General features: G+C 38.8%; 1 protein-coding gene across 4 annotated transcripts in view; it reads left to right on the top strand.

Moving 5' to 3' along the window:
• Positions 1 to 2,249: 2,249 nt before the first annotated feature.
• The window catches only part of usp54b (ubiquitin specific peptidase 54b), a 198,240-nt gene continuing 183,895 nt past the window's right edge, over positions 2,250 to 16,594 (top strand). For all 4 annotated transcript variants that reach the window (XM_063002872.1, XM_063002873.1, XM_063002868.1 and 1 more), the window contains exon 1: positions 2,250 to 2,449. The gene's annotated coding sequence lies outside the window, so the exon portion shown is untranslated. The remainder of the gene's footprint in view (positions 2,450 to 16,594) is intronic.

Raw genomic sequence — 16,594 nt, 5'->3', positions numbered from 1 at the left:
ACTCTGTAGACCTGTGTTATTCTCTTGGTGTACACCATACATGTCACACTAGCCAGTTATGAAGTTTGTGTAACTAAAGCTCCTTGTTTTGTGAGACAAATGTGAGACAGTTATCTTCCTCCTTGACCTAAGGAAGCTATCTAAGACATAACACCTATTCCCAGACTAATAACCAGTAAAGTGGCAACAAAATTTAATATAGACATGCTATAAACAATATATTGACTAGCAAAAGATAATATTTGCAGTTAGGAAGAGATTATTAGTGGATAAATTCTTAGCAGTGCTATATATTGTGTTGATCTAAGTTACTAAAAAATGCTCTGTTCAACATTCTATTAAAGCATTATTTACTTTTCCTCCTAAAAAGGCATACCCAATTACCAATTTGTATCTCTCTTCTAATGTTCCACTGCTGCAGACCCCTACCCTGGTCGAGAAGGGCTGTACCTATCACACACCCCCTCCAACACATATGCAGTTCCTAACCACTTTTTTATTTACCCTGCACAAGGTGTGTTTGTACAGGAATCCCACATCTTTCTACAGGCTCCATCAACCAGTCAGCAGAAGTCGAAATTGCTTCTGTTTATTTTAAAAACACTTTTGTTTTGCAGACAGTCAGGAAATCTAAGGTACAAATGTTACTAAATGTACATTAAATTAAGCATCGCTTTCAGTAGGGCTGGGCAATATGGCTAAAAAAACTAATATCTTTTGAGAAGTGGCTATATACGATACGATATAATGTAAACTTAAAGTACAATGGCAGGCCACTACCTGTATTTTACCTTATATTGTTCATATGTTATCTTAAAAACACAAAACACTGTAGTTCTGATCAATTCTGACAGTTACAGTATTTATATTTTGTATTATTACAGGCTGTATTTGTATTCATATTGACAACATTTATATTAAACAAACCAGCAGAATCTCACAATCACATTTATACTGTCCGTTTTACTTCAAATAAATGAGCATCGAAAAAATTGATTAATATTTGATCATGCTTTGCTATCGTTGCAAAATGAATATCTGTCAATTATACAGCAACCAATGAAAAGAGAGCTTGAAAATTCGCCCAGTTCTGATTGGTTTATTCATCTGAATCTCTTGAACCGGAGTTGTTTTGCCCACAGATTGAGCAAAACAAATGAATCTTTACCACAGATAAGAGCACAGTTTTCTGATTCGATTCCAGTGAATAATTCGTCTGAAAAGAGTCATTTCTGACTCATTGACTCAGTGATTCAGTTTCCATGCTCATACGCGAAGGAAAGCGTTCCGCTTAGCACTTTTGTGTTTTAAACGTTCTCAGATGTAACCTGTGTATTCTATGTTCGTTCACTGACACAGTTTTTAGCCTCACATGATTCTCGGACTCACGCAGTGACTGACACTCCTCGTACTCACGCGGGTGCTTTTGCTTTAGGTGCTAAAATAAAGTTGATGTGTTGCCACCTTTTGTCGTTACAGTATTTTTGCACGTTTTGTCCGACCTTCTGTATCCGAAAAACTTCCACGCTAATGTTGTAGCTCAGCTTTTAGGGACTAGTTCGTCCTCGGTGCTAACTCCGGTACTACTCACTGTCCATTATTTCACTGTTACACGCTTGAGAGCGAGTGGCGCGCGTTTGCTAACAATATCGCGATATGGCAAAAACCATATCGAATTTACAACTATACCGGTATTATTGTGAACGATATTATATCGCCCACCCCTAGTGTGTTGGGGCTGCGCAGTGTTTTATGTATTCCCCAGAGTACATTGGGTCAGTAATTGCTGACCTGCATCATGAGTACATCTGTTTTGGAATGTATGTAATTTTGTAGAATATAATGACAATAAATGTTGATATATAATATAATAATATAATAATACATTTAATGATAATATTTTTTCCACTATTTAATAGTCCTGATGCAGTGAAGGTCATTGGTTAGCTGAGAACAATAAGAGTAACAAAAACCTTCTCTCTTCACCAATAGCATGTGTCACGCACTAATAGACATTTTACTCTATTAGATGTTTATCTTGCACACTCAATTATCATTGTTAATAAGCATTTAATTTGCAACCTAATTCAGGGGTAAACTGGATTACGTCATGTAATCAAGTGCAGTTCATTGTTAGTCCAATAGATGGCGGCACCTAGTTCGGATGAAATAATGGCGTCAGCTGAATGGGTTGCGTCCCAGTTCTTACTCTCAGATATCCAATAGTATGCCATAGTACAGACATGAATGATGTCAGAATATTACTGTGATCTGGTTAAACTCACTGTATGTAGAAGGTAAAAACAGTGTATATAACAGACCGGGTTTTATGGTGTCGTGGTGGCGCTGGATGGCGCTGCTGGATGTTTTGGAATTTAGATGCTGGAGATTTTTCTCCCACAGGTTTCAGATCGAACAGGACACAGGACGCGACTAATGAAGACTCAAGGTGAGTAAGCACTCTTCCAACTTAATACAGGATAAAGTAGTGAGTGTATAAACGTGCAGGGAAACAAAGTAATGATGCCAGGGTTAGAAAGTGAAAGTTAATGCTGGGTACAGCTGGCATGACATCCACATGTTTGTTTGTTGTGTTATTGTAACACGAGGAACGGTACGGGTGAAGCGTTTCAGTAAGATTGCTTTGTAAACATTTATGTATTTACATTTATTTACACTTATTGTTGCTTTTTGTAGATAATAAAGCATTACAGCTGAAATCTAACACAGAAGAGCTTTAGACAAACGCATTGTCACGCTCAGCATCTTTCTGCCAGCATGCAGAACGTACGCTGATACTTCACCTGCCACCACTGTGTGTTTATTCTACAATGACAGGATGTGCAGGTGTGTCCGTTATTTCTTTTATATATAGCATATGTTAGATTATTAAACAATCCATTTTTTATTTATTTTCTTTTTAAATTTAAGTCACATTAAGAACATGTCAGTTTTCTCACACTGAGTAACAGTAGGTGAGGTTCAAACCCAGGTCGCCAGGATCAATGCTGCGGTGCGGCACTCAGTATACCAGCTGTGCCACGACTGCTTTCATTACTCAAAAGCAAAATTACAAACTGTTCAGCAAACCTTTTTATGTAGTTATCTAAACTAATGCATTTTATTGTCAAAATGTGACCTTAAATTTCTTTACTTGGAGAAAAAACCTAAACAAAATAATAACAGTGTACGGTTTGTTTTATTACTTAAAAGAATATTTTAACTATCAGTTGTATATTTGTTTATAATAAGTTATTCAACCTAACTGATGCAAGATTTTGTGTGTTTTTAATGCGATACCGAGATGAAAATTGAATACAATGTACACCGATCAGGCATAACATCATGACCACCTTCCTAATATTGTGTTGGTCCCCCTTTTGCTGCCAAAACAACCCTGCAACTGCGACACACTGTGTATTCTGACACCTTTCCATCAGAACCAGCGTTAACTTCTTCAGCAATTTGAGCTACAGTGGCTCGTCTGTTGGCCTTTGCTCCCCACGTGCATCAATGAGCCTTGGCCGCCCATGACCCTGTCGCCGGTTTACCACTGTTTCTTCCTTGGACCACTTTTGATAGATACTGACCACTGCAGACCGGGAACACCCCACAAGAGCTGCAGTTTTGGAGATGCTCTGACTCAGTCGTCTAGCCATCACAATTTGGCCCTTGTCAAACTCGCTCAAATCCTCACGCTTGCCCATTTTTCCTGCTTCTAACACATCAACTTTGAGGATAAAATGTTCACTTGCTGCCTAATATATCCCACCCACTAACAGGTGCCGTGATGAAGAGATTAATCAGTGTTATTCACTTCACCTGTCAGTGGTCATAATGTTATGCCGGGTCGGTGTACATTAAAATCACTACAAACTGTAAACATGGTTTAAACTGCACTGTATTCTTCTATTCCTAAAAAATGCCTTTTAAATTTGACAGTCTACACCCCATCCAAAGAATTACAATCCCAGAAAATATAGTATATAGCTTAGTGCCTTGCTGTCCTTAATAATGCTATTTCATTTCTACAAGGTAAAGTGAAATCAGTTTTCAAATCTGCACATTCATCTTTCAACTTAATACATGATGAAACAGTTACTAGCAGGGTTAGAAAGTAAAAGTTAATGCTGGGTATGGTTGACATGCTCTCCACATGTTTACTGAGTGTTATTGTAATGCATGGTGAACAGATGAAGTGTTTCAGTATAGATATTTTATACACTTAACTTCTTATGTATTTACATTTTTGCAAACACTACATAAATGCCACCTATTCTTGCTTTCTATAAATAACCAAACATTACAGCTGAAGATCTGACACAGGAGAGCTTTTCACAAATGCATTGTCACTCTCAAAATCTTCAGCGTGCACAATGTACCCAGATATTTGACCTGCCACCACTATAAATGTGGCAATGATATGATGTGCTTTTGTGCCCATTACTTTCAAATAGTTTTATACATTACATCTACAACATTGTTTTTCAATACATTGTTTATTTGAACACACAAAAAATAAAATAAATTTTAGGTTTGGTCTAATACCCTAGGCCAGCTCTGTCTCAGCTGTGCTATCAACTTGGCTGGGTGTCTTAACAGGCACATTTGGCTGTGCCTGAAGAAGGGCAGTTAACGGGGTTCCTCATTGCTGCTGCAAATGTGATTTCTGTTCTTTGGTGAAGGCTTCTAAGTAAGGGGATTGTGCATTGTGAAGGGCATATTGTGAGAATACACCTCTGGCAGGTGAAAATAATGGTGTGCTGGTCTCCTCAGTCAGAGGCAGTGCAAAAGCAGAGGAGCTGAAATTGAGGAAATAAAAATTTGACTAGATTGAGAGAAATGCAAAATTAAACAAAAAAATTCATACACTTGTAGGAGACAGGTGTGTCATGAAAAATATACAAAGATTACAGGATTATTAATTGCGGTGTTAAGTTGTATAATGTGACTGAGCTCCGTGGCCTCCTAGTTCCTAATTAAGAATTATAAAGGACTACACTTGATGACTTCTTTTTTGCTTATATTATGCTAGTTTGGCTGCCCCAATTTTACACAAAACACTGATTGCTTGCCAGGGTTGGGAGGAGAAACTTGTAAACTGTTGTTGTTTCTGGGAAAAACTTTGCTTGTATGTTCAGATGCAATTCAAGAACCACCAATAAAAAAGATCTGCCATTAGGAGATTACTCTTTCCACAGTCAAGTAAATTTTACACCAGTTTAGTGGCTGCAATACACATTTCAACAATCTTGTTTCATCTTATTTAAATAGGCAAATAATTAAATTTTGACCAGAATACCTAATTCTTTTAGTAGCTATTGCTAAATTGGGACACTTAACAACACTTTATCCACTTTTTATGGATCATTTATGGGTCATTATTGTGATAGACAAGGCAAAAATAAATAAGTAAGTAAGTACATTTTTATTTATAAAGCACTCTTAAAACAACTTATGTTGACCAAAGTAGAACATCGAACAAGCATACATAAGACAACATTATGTTAAAAAAGTAAAAACAAAATAAAAATATAGAGTAAGAGAGAAAATAAAACAGATAAAAATAGACTAGACAATGAAAATTACCACGGCTCCTCACTGTTCAAATGCCAGTCCCTAGATTTTTATTAGTTTTATACAACGTCATATATTTGTGCCATCTTGCATTTTCTGAGTGGTAAAATTAAGAATCTGGTTAGAAAAATAAGATTTTAACTGGCAGATATCAGTTTATAAAGCTAATTAGAACCCTGCAACACCACTCTAAACATAAAGCACATACCTCAGGATTGCCCCACGTACATTAATACAAGAATGAAAATACACAACAGCGACCATGAAATTTTAACCAACAAACTAACTTGAAAATTCTTAAGAAGAAAAAAAAACGTGTACTAGTCATGAAATACCTAAAGGAGCTGAACTGGCTGTAAGACTAAACAAAACTAAAGAAAAAATATTACAGATACAAAAATGTGCCATCTGTTGACAAGTTTCAAGTCATGTACTATTTACATTTTACTTGTTGATCAACATGGTACTTTATTTATTGATTAGTTACACAATACTTTATGCTGTTTAAGGGATTTGCCATAATGTGATTTGCCTAATTGTGCACAATTTTTTTTTTCTTAGTATCTCTTTGAACTGGACATGTTTCTACAGTAAGTGCTTAGGATCCTATGTTATGGAGACACTGTGCAAGTTCCAAAGTCTAGGGATCGTAATGCTAAATGACCTTCCTTGCGTTAAAAAAAGCCACAAGACTCTAGGCTCCAAGTACACAAACCTTGAAAATACTTGAAACAAATAAGATAGTTATATAAGTTGATTTATAAAGCTCCAGGCTTAATGTTTGATCCCAACTCCCATTTAACGGTCTCAGGGGACCTGACTTAATTTAAATTAAAATAGATTTAAACTTTTGAGTGCTTTTGAAGGCAAAGCTCAAAGTAGCAATGACAGTTGAATTGACTGTGTCCGAAATTGCACATTGCTGCACTAAATATTATGTCTAATTAGAGCACTGCAAATGAAACAGCTACACAGCCATAAAGTCACTTGTAAATAATGCCCACATAAGTAAATATCACCAGATAACAACAGTCAGGAATAAAGTTGCGTCTTGCAAATGAAAACATTAACGATACATTAATTAGGGAAAAAGATCTACTGTAAGGTTTAAGATTAACTTTCAACAGCTGAGGATTGATTTCAATTGAGAGCACATCAGTGTATTACACCAGCACTGTGTACAGCCACATACATTCAGATTAGCTGAGTTCTAATCTTAACCTTTTAATGCATTTAAATATTGAACCACAAAACTATGATGCCTTAACATTCCAAACAAAAGTTGTTTTCCAACACTAAGGAGTCTTCCTGCATTTTAAACTCTTCACATGTGGATCTGTGTGCAATAATATGGACATTTTGCATCATGCTCTAGTTCAACAGTAAAACTACATCTTCATTAATTATGATTAGCATGTTTACTTAGAGCTTGTAATGAACATTTTGCTACTGGCTTTAAAGTTCATCCGTTCATGTTTATCTAATTTCTACATTACTGCCATGTGCACTATATTATGCTGTTTTTTGAATTAATAAAGCATGAAGAGTTGTTGATATGAAACTCAATTATATGTTTTCTATTTTGATTGGCTGCAATAAGCTTGTCTGTTATTGATTAACCGTTGACTAATGATGTTTTTTTTTTTTTTAATCCCTACAACAAACCTTAAAAAAAGATACAGCTTTCATGATAAATGACAAATCTTCCTCTTTGGTCACACTCCTCTATCTTCTCCTAAATGCCATTTTAACAAAATGACAAAGCTGTTCTTAATTAAGTGTCATAAACGCAGAAAAAGCACAGTTAGTATTTTTTTATATGCAAGGGCAAAGTTTTTTCCTTTTTTATTATTTTTCATTTGTGCTTTTATTTCATATAAATCATTACATACTTCAGTTTGACTTCATATCTTCTTTAATAGTTTGTGGTCTCATTAATAGAAACACATTGTATTTGACTGTGTGTTACTGACCCACATTGGACTTAATTGCTTGTGTCAGTGGCTGTTTCATCCACGGATACTGTTGAAACCCATTAAAAGCTCAATGTGCTTTTATAAATTCAGGCGGCGAACTGCTGCTTCTCATTTAAATGAGCTTTTGTTGGGAGCATGAATAAAATAAAAATGGAGCTCATTGAGATCTGTCTGACTTAATCATTCAGTGCAGGTTGACAAAATGTTATTGTAGCCTTTTTTAAGTTCCTGTTTTTAGCTTTTGGTTTATATTTTAGTGTCAATTTAAAACCAGAGATGCTTGGGTAACAGTTTACTATAGTATTGATAGTGCTTAAATTCATAGCATAAATTCGTATTATAATTCTGCTCCAGGTAAAGATCTTGGAACCATTTTGTTGTTAGTTTGATTTAATCAAGTTTGGACTTTCACAATGCTATTGTTGTCCAATTGCAGAGAAACTGTATTGTACTGGTTTATTTTGTTTAAGAGTTTAAGAGGTTATGCAAATTAATGGCATAGACCAACAATACAAAGCTGACCAGCATTTCCAGCATCATATACTAGCAAGCAAGCAAGCAAGCAACCAGGATATCAAAAATTGATGCAACAGCAAGAAAAAAAACTTTCGGGTAAAATTTTACTAGTCATGACCACTGTGGTTGATCAGGTTAATCGTATAAGAAGGGACAAAGAATGGGTCAGAGCAATCTAGGTGAAAGGAGAGAGAATAACAGAGGACAAGAGAAACCAGTGAGGGAGGGAGGAGAACGATGAGCTCTCAGTTGTCGTGTAAAATCTGTTCCCGCTTCTGTCACAGCCAACCTCAAAGCTCAGATCATCTATCTCTTGTGTCTAAGCCTGTGGTGGATCATATTTTAGTCAAGAAGCAAGCAGCATGGTGTCATATCCTGGCAGTTTGCAGTGGGGTTTTGTGGCTCACCACAGGAAGCAGACAGAGTGTGAGGTGCCATTCACTGGTGTGGGTGCCAAGCAAAGACCCCAGGACTCTATCTGCACTCTATGTCATCAGCCAGAGCGTTGTTCTCTAACTACTTCAGTCTGCTGTACCTGCTGTAGCACTTTGCTGAGATTGCACTGTAATAAGTAACTATTGCCAGGTCGACATGGTAACCTGTGTTGTCCTAATGAAAATGACCTTACCAGCTCAGGCTACCATGGAGATCCACATTAGCTTTTTGCTCCAGACGGAGATGAAGAGCCTAGAGGTAAAGACAGGTTAAAATATCTCCCAGTACCAGCTGTCTGCACTAATTGAGCTTACTGCAAGGTTTTACTTTCTGTTCTGCAGAGTTTTAGGTAATACATAATACATAAGACATATGGTGGTTGGGCGGTATGACGATATTACCGTATACCGCGGTATTCAAAAATGGTGACGGTATTTTTTAAATGTGAAGCGCCAAATTTCTGCTTCAGGTTTACCTTGAAAACTGAGACTTTAGGACATGCGCGCATCCACAGTGAGGGAGGGGTGGGAGGGGTGGGAGGGGTAGGCGGTTGGAGCTCGCTGATTGGCTGTGGGGTGCTCACACAGAGAGACGAGTGAAGAGCCACACTGGCTAGCATTAGCTGTGAGCTAACAAGCAGAAACTGAATAACGGCTCGTCTTTAAATTTTTCAAAATCAAAATTTTTTATCAGTTCAACCGGAAATGAACACAAGCGCGTGCATGCGCGGACATGTGCTCGATTTACACTGAAGATATATTTAGTAAATAAGTGCAAGTGTTGAGAAAAAGGAGCAAACAGTAATAATAACGTTACGCCCAATCTGCTGTTCTGACTCTTGTCTGCCATAGATTTTCCTGCCTATGTAAGAACTATTTTTTCCTAAATAAAAGCGCTATATTAAGAAAAAAGAACGTCTCACCTGTCGTGTAATGTGAATTGTAAAATATATTGTCTGGCCCTTTAAGAAAGTTAAGCGCACTATAGGGCGTAGGGAGCGAGTGTGTAGGGAATAGATCGGATTTGTACCGTTTCTGTGCTCGAGTTGTTTTGCACTGAGCTTGTGTGACATTTAAAGTAGCGTTCTCGTTAACCACTCAAATGTTTGGACTTTGAATTATTTTAACATTACTTTACATCACCGTCATCGCAACATGAACATTTACATTCATATTTGTTGTTACGGTATAGAACTTAATTCTGGATTACAGGCATAACTAATCGTACATGTTCATACACTTTTAAGAAATATCTGTAACTATAAACTAAGCAGTTAACTTTTGAAACATATTGAAGTGTTTAGCCTGCTATTATTCTGTTTTATGTGGGCAGAGAGAGATTACAATGCCAAAATGTCTTATTAACATGTTAATGTTTGTGTTAAAGTGTAATTGATACACGTGCATTTATACTTATGCGTATTTATTATAGATCAGATAAGATAAGCAATGTTTGACGTTCAGATTGTTAAATCTTTTTATAATAAAACATTGAAATATTGTAATTACACTCAAGTGTGTACACTGTAAAGTTTGTCCGCGACACAACACCGCCCCCCCCCACCGCGGTAATACCGTATACCGCGGTATTTCCTGAAGACGGTATGACGGTATGAAAATCGGCAATATCGCCCAACCCTAATGGTGATATGATTTGTCAAGGCAGTCTTTGGTATTTAATGATTTCTGTTCCTTGTTTGAGACCAGATGAGAGTAACACATTGGGCACTTTGGTGGTGCAGTGGTAAATTATTCCAGCACACTGCAGATTAGATTTGGGGTTTGAATCTCAGCGGTGCTTTTGGCTGATTGGTTGACATCCACACAGAAATGATTGATTGGCTATGACGGGAAGATTGGGGGGTTTTAGCCGAACAGCCTAGCCATTGGGGAGTGCACTAGTCGGTGCACTCTCAGTGGTGGTGCCAAGCCTAGATAAAATAGAGAGGGTTGTGTCAGTAAGGGCAAGCTGCGCCAAATTAGGTTTGTGAAAAAGAGCGATCCGCTGTGGTGCCTCCTAAATACAGAAGCAGCCAAAAGAAAAAGAAAAAAAGGATTGGAACACATAGAGTACTTGCAAAAAACAGTTTTTATCAATTAACTGGGTAAAATACATCTACAGCAAATTAAATTAATTATTTAGCTTTCTAATTCTTTAGTAGTCATTATAGAAGAATAGAATGCCTTTGTTTGTCATATATACAGATGCACGTGTACAGTACAACAAAATCATCGCATATCACAGCTTGTTTGGAAGCTGGGGTCAGAGCGCAGGGTCAGCCATTGTACAGCACCCCTGGAGCAGAGAGAGTTAAGGGCCTTGCTCAAGGGCCCAACAGTAGCAGCATGGCAGAGCCAGGATTCGAACTCTCAATCTTTTGATTGATAGCTCAAAGCTCTACCCACTAGACTACCACTGTCTTTTTAATCAACTAGGGATGTAACAATACACTCTACCCACGATGCGATGCGATTCACAATACTGGGTTCACAGTACGATTTTTTCCTGATTTTCCATTTATTATTTCTCTTAAAAAATAAAATAAAATACTGTATTTGTGATTAACTTTTATTTATCTAAATAATTAATGCCCTTTTATTTGTCAGGTAGGTACAAACTATGCAAAACAATTTTGAATTAAGCCCAATTTGGCTGAAAAACCTCGGATTTGCCAACCAGGCGTAAAGCGCCAGTGACGTCAACCAGGCGAGGTGTATAATGCCAGTGCCCTCAGCTGTTTAAAGTGAATATCGATTAATTTCACATGTCAAATCGATTTGAATTGTGGAGTTTTTGAATCGGTTATTAACTGTATTGTGGTGCATCGTTACATTCCTATAATCAACTGTAACTCAATGATATTGAGTTGATATCAATGATATTGATATTGTAACTCAATGATACAGGGCAGCTGTAGCCTAGTGTTTAAGGTACTGGACTAGTAATCAGAAGGTTGCCGGTTCAAGCCTCACCTCCGCAAGGTTGCAACTGTTGGGCCCTTAAGCAAGGCCCTTAACCCTCAATTGCTTAGACTGTATACTGTCACAACTGTAAGTCGCTTTGGATAAAAGCGTCTGCTAAATGCTGAAAATGAAAATGTCAAATGTCAAAATGATATGTGCCCATAAAGCAAGGGCTAGTTTGGCTAAACCCATTAAAAAGAACAGTAGTCGCTGCTCAGGTGGCGCAGCGATAAAAATACACGCTGGAACCAGAGCTGGGATCTCGAATACATCGTATCAAATCTCAGCTCTGCCTTACCGGCTAAGGCTGAGCGGCCACATGAACAACGATTGGCCTGTTGTTCAGATATGGGCGGGACTAAGCCGTATGGGGTCTCTCTCCCATGAGTGGTGCAATTACGACCTCTGCTGGCTAATTGATGGCGCCTGCACAGAGATGAGAAAAGAGTGCTCTCAGGGTGTGTCCTCTCTGTACACAACGCAGAGCTGCACTGCACTCGTCAAAGTACAGGTGATAAAATGCGTACGGCATGCTGCCCACGTGTCGGAGGGGGCGTGGGTTAGCTTCATTGTCCTCAATCAGAGCAGGGATCGGCATTGGTGGAGAGGAAGCATGACGCAATCGGGCAATTGGACGCACTGAAAGGGAGAAAAAGGGAGAAAATGCATAAACAAAAATGTAAAAAAAGAAAAAGAAAGAACAGTAGTCTCTTGCCAACGTCCAGAAAAAAAAATCTAACAAACTGCCACCGTATGCTTGGTGATATTTTTCTGAATTGTAAAAGTTTCCTATGTATTCTGCTGGAACATGGGTGACACTGTTTTGTCATGCTATCTTTACACCAGCATGAGTTCAAGGTTTCCATGAAATAAAGTGGGCCTTAAAATACACAACTTAAAGCTCGACTGAAGATTTTTGCTGATGACAATGACTAATAAAGCAGGAGTATGGGCATCTTTTTTAAATTGCTGCCCCCAAGCCCATGGTAGTCCAAGCCTGTGGTAGTCTACCTGAACCAGACTTTTACTAAAGTCTATATAATCTTGGTACAAACATTTAATACTGCTTCATTTCATTTTCATCAACTGCTTTATCCTGGTCAGGGTCACAGCAGGTCTGATTTTACCTGGAAACATTGGGTGCAAGGCAGGGAAAACCTATTTATCAGCCTGTTTATCACAGGGCTACAGTCACCCTTCCCCAAGGCATATCAAACCATGTCTTTGTAGACGCTAAAACGGCTGATAGCACTGTTGAGATTTAAACCCGTGTTATATCTTATTAGTGCATTTCAAATAGTTACACTCTGTATAGGAAGCACTTTGGGGTGCAGTTAGGTATGTAATCTTGAGCTGCATATTTTGCCAGTTTCTTTTAACTGATAACTCGCTGTCACTAGCTGATGGCTAACTGCATAATCAACAAGCTGTTAGTGTCAAAACAAGTAACTGTATAATTGACAATCTATTAGTGTCAAAACAAGTTTTTTAAACAAGTATTTATACTTTACTGTCATGTTCACTAAGTTACAAGTTTATCATTAAATAATGTAGAACAGTGAGATGGAAACGAACACTGAGCGGTATTAACTGAAGAATTACTTTTTAAAAATTATTCGGGCTGCTGAGGTGGCGCAGCGATAAAAACACACCAGAGCTGGGATTTTGAATACATCGTAATGAATCTCAGCTCTGCCATCCGGCTGGGCTGAGCGGCCACATGAATAACGATCGGCCTGTTGTTCATATAGGGGTGGGGTATTAAGCCGGATAGGGGTTCCTCATGGCTGATGCACTGCAACCTCTGCTATCTGATTGATGGCGCCTGCACAGGCGGGGAAAGAGTGCGGATCAGGGTGTGTCTCTCCGTACACAAGGCTGGTTCACATATATGCACTCGCCTAGTGGGGGTGACAAAATGCACATGGCTGCTGCCAATGTGTTGGAGGGGCGTGGGTTAGCTTTGTTCTCCTCAAATCAGAGCGGGGGTTGGCATTAGTGAGAGGAAGTGTGATGTAATCGGGCAATTGCATACGCTAAAAGAAGTCGGGAGAAAGAAGGGAAGAAAATGCATAAAACAAACAAACAAAAAAAACTATTCGGTTAATCATTAACATTCTTATTGTAATTATTTCTTATAGGTCAGAAGAACAATACAGTAATGCAAAAATATTAACAGTAAATCTGATTGCTCTACAGCTGTAGCACTAGCCGTAATTTTCTGTTAATTTAAAGATTCCTTTCTAATGCCTCTTCATTTTATACAGTTTATGGGGGTTACATCTGTTGCTAACAGATGTATAAAATGAATCATATTTAAATATAATAAATTACATGCTTTCACCTTAAGGCATCAGTATGAGAAACTGTGCCTTTGTGCACAAAGCAAACTGAAAGTTGGTCCACTTCATATTAATAGGGGCGGCACAGTGGCTCAGTGGGTAGCACTGTCACCTCACAGCAAGAAGGTCCTGGGTTCGATCCCCAAGTGGAGCGGCCTTTGTCCTTTCTGTGTGGAGTTTGCTTGTTCTCCCCGTGTCTGTGTGGGTTTCCTCCGGGAGCTCCGGTTTTCTTCCACAGTCCAAAGATATGCTAGTGAGGTGAATTGGAGATACAAAATTGTCCATGACTGTGTTTGACATTAAAACTTGTGAATTGATGAATCCTGTGTAACCAGTAACTACCTGTCCTGTCATGAATGTAACCAACGTGTGTAAAACATGACAATAAAATCCTAATAAATAACTCATAATGATGGCCGTGGTTTTGAAATCTAATGTCAAACAAGCTCTTAGGTGTCAATTTTTTTGACAATTTATTGCATGTGGCAAAATGCAAATACAGTATTCTAGAGTGAGAACACTAAACAGTCTAACATTCTAGTAAAAGTGTGATTAGTGTTGCGATGCTGCATCAGGACTAAAATTAAACTTTTAAAAGTTTAGAACTCTGTGAAGATGCTGTAGTGAAACCTGAATTAAGCAGGTTGTACTGAAGCTTAGCAGTTTGTCTTCTTTTAAAACAGTTCTGCAAAAAGAATGCAGATTTCACCACGGCAACGTGAAGGATGGAAAGTGATTAAGTCGTATTCACTGCTGATAAAGGTAGCATTTAATTTAAAGCAGATGTTGGCTTTTCACAGAGCTGATATAAGCGTCACGCTTGGGTGGTGCAGTGGTAAATTATGCTCTCCCACTACCACTTCAATTTGAATCTCCAGCAGTGTTATCGGCCTGTCCAGCGTCTACATACAGATCTGATCAGCTAAGTCTGAAGGTGAGGGGGGAGGGAGTTAATGGCTGAGGACCTGGGATTGATTGGAGCTCCGTCCGGGGTGTTTTAATGCATTGCACCCACTAGCTCTGGGAAAACCAGATACACTGAGATCCTGATAGGGGCTTTGTATAACTTTGTTCCTTAAATAGAATTACATTTTACAAAAGGTGTTGCTTATACTAAAGTGTTTCTAGCTGGCACAGAACCCACTGTGACCTTGATCATTAAAATGCAGTCACTAATGAAGACTGAATGATGATGCTTTGCTGATTCTTTAGGTTGATCTTTATCTCTTTTCTGACTACCAGCAACTAATTAGCGGAAACGTGATGTTGAAGACAAATTTTAATTGGTTAAGCATGACAATCAATGGAAGTTACGTGTAGGCAGGGCTTAACAGTGCAAGTTATTTAAATAGCATAAGTCTGGTTTAGCTTTATTTAATCACAAACTGGTTTCCTTTCTTACTGAATTGGTTGTTTGTTTGATTCATCTTCATAATTAATATTTATTAATTTATTCATTTAGTGAAAATGAATCTAGGTCAGTATTGTGATGGGTCTGGCACCATTTAGACCAGGGGTGGGCAAACTTTTTGGCTGAAGAGCCACATTGGGTTTGGCGGGCTGGGCCAGTAGCAGATGGGGGGTGAACTAATATAAATGATCAATCAAAGAATGAAGTGACTGACAGAATTACAGTGTTTATATTTTGTATTATTACAAGGCTGTATTTGTATTCATATTGACAATATTAATTTTATATCTACAGGGGTTGGACAAGGAAACTGAAACACCTGGTTTTAGACAACAATAATTTATTAGTATGGTGTAGGGCCTCCTTTTGCAGCCAATACAGCGTCAATTTGTCTTGGAAATGACATATACAAGTCCTGCACAGTGGTCAGAGGGATTTTAAGCCATTCTTCTTGCAGGATAGTGGCCAGGTCACTACGTGATGCTGGTGGAGGAAAACGTTTCCTGACTCGCTTCTCCAAAACACCCCAAAGTGGCTCAATAATATTTAGATCTGGTGACTGTGCAGGCCATGGGAGATGTTCAACTTCACTTTCATGTTCATCAAACCAATCTTTCACCAGTCTTGCTGTGTGTATTGGTGCATTGTCATCCTGATACACGGCACCGCCATTGGATGCACATGGTCCTCCAGAATGGTTCGGTAGTCCTTGGCAGTGACGCGCCCATCTAGCACAAGTATTGGGCCAAGGGAATGCCATGATATGGCAGCCCAAACCATCACTGATCCACCCCCATGCTTCACTCTGGGCATGCAACAGTCTGGGTGGTACGCTTCTTTGGGGCTTCTCCACACCGTAACTCTCCCGGATGTGGGGAAAACAGTAATGGTGGACTCATCAGAGAACAATACATGTTTCACATTGTCCACAGCCCAAGATTTGCGCTCCTTGCACCATTGAAACCGACGCTTGGCATTGGCACGAGTGACCAAAGGTGACTATAGCAGCCCGGCCGTGTATATTGACCCTGTGGAGCTCCCGACGGACAGTTCTGGTGGAAACAGGAGAGTTGAGGTGCACATTTAATTCTCCCGTTATTTGGGCAGCCGTGGTTTTATGTTTTTTGGATACAATCCGGGTTAGCACCCGAACATCCCTTTCAGACAGCTTCCTCTTGCGTCCACAGTTAATCATGTTGAATGTGGTTTGTCCTTCTTGGTGGTATGCTGACATTACCCTGGATACCGTGGCTCTTGATACATCACAAAGACTTGCTGTCTTGGTCACAGATGCGCCAGCAAGACGTGCACCAACAATTTGTCCTCTTTTGAACTCTGGTATGTCACCCATAATGTTGTGTGCATTGCAATATT

The sequence above is a fragment of the Trichomycterus rosablanca genome, chromosome 10, assembly GCF_030014385.1.
Source record: "Trichomycterus rosablanca isolate fTriRos1 chromosome 10, fTriRos1.hap1, whole genome shotgun sequence".
In the NCBI taxonomy this organism is placed as follows: domain Eukaryota; kingdom Metazoa; phylum Chordata; class Actinopteri; order Siluriformes; family Trichomycteridae; genus Trichomycterus; species Trichomycterus rosablanca.
Note: the sequence above shows the minus strand (reverse complement) of the source record. Positions and strands in the feature narration are given on the sequence as shown.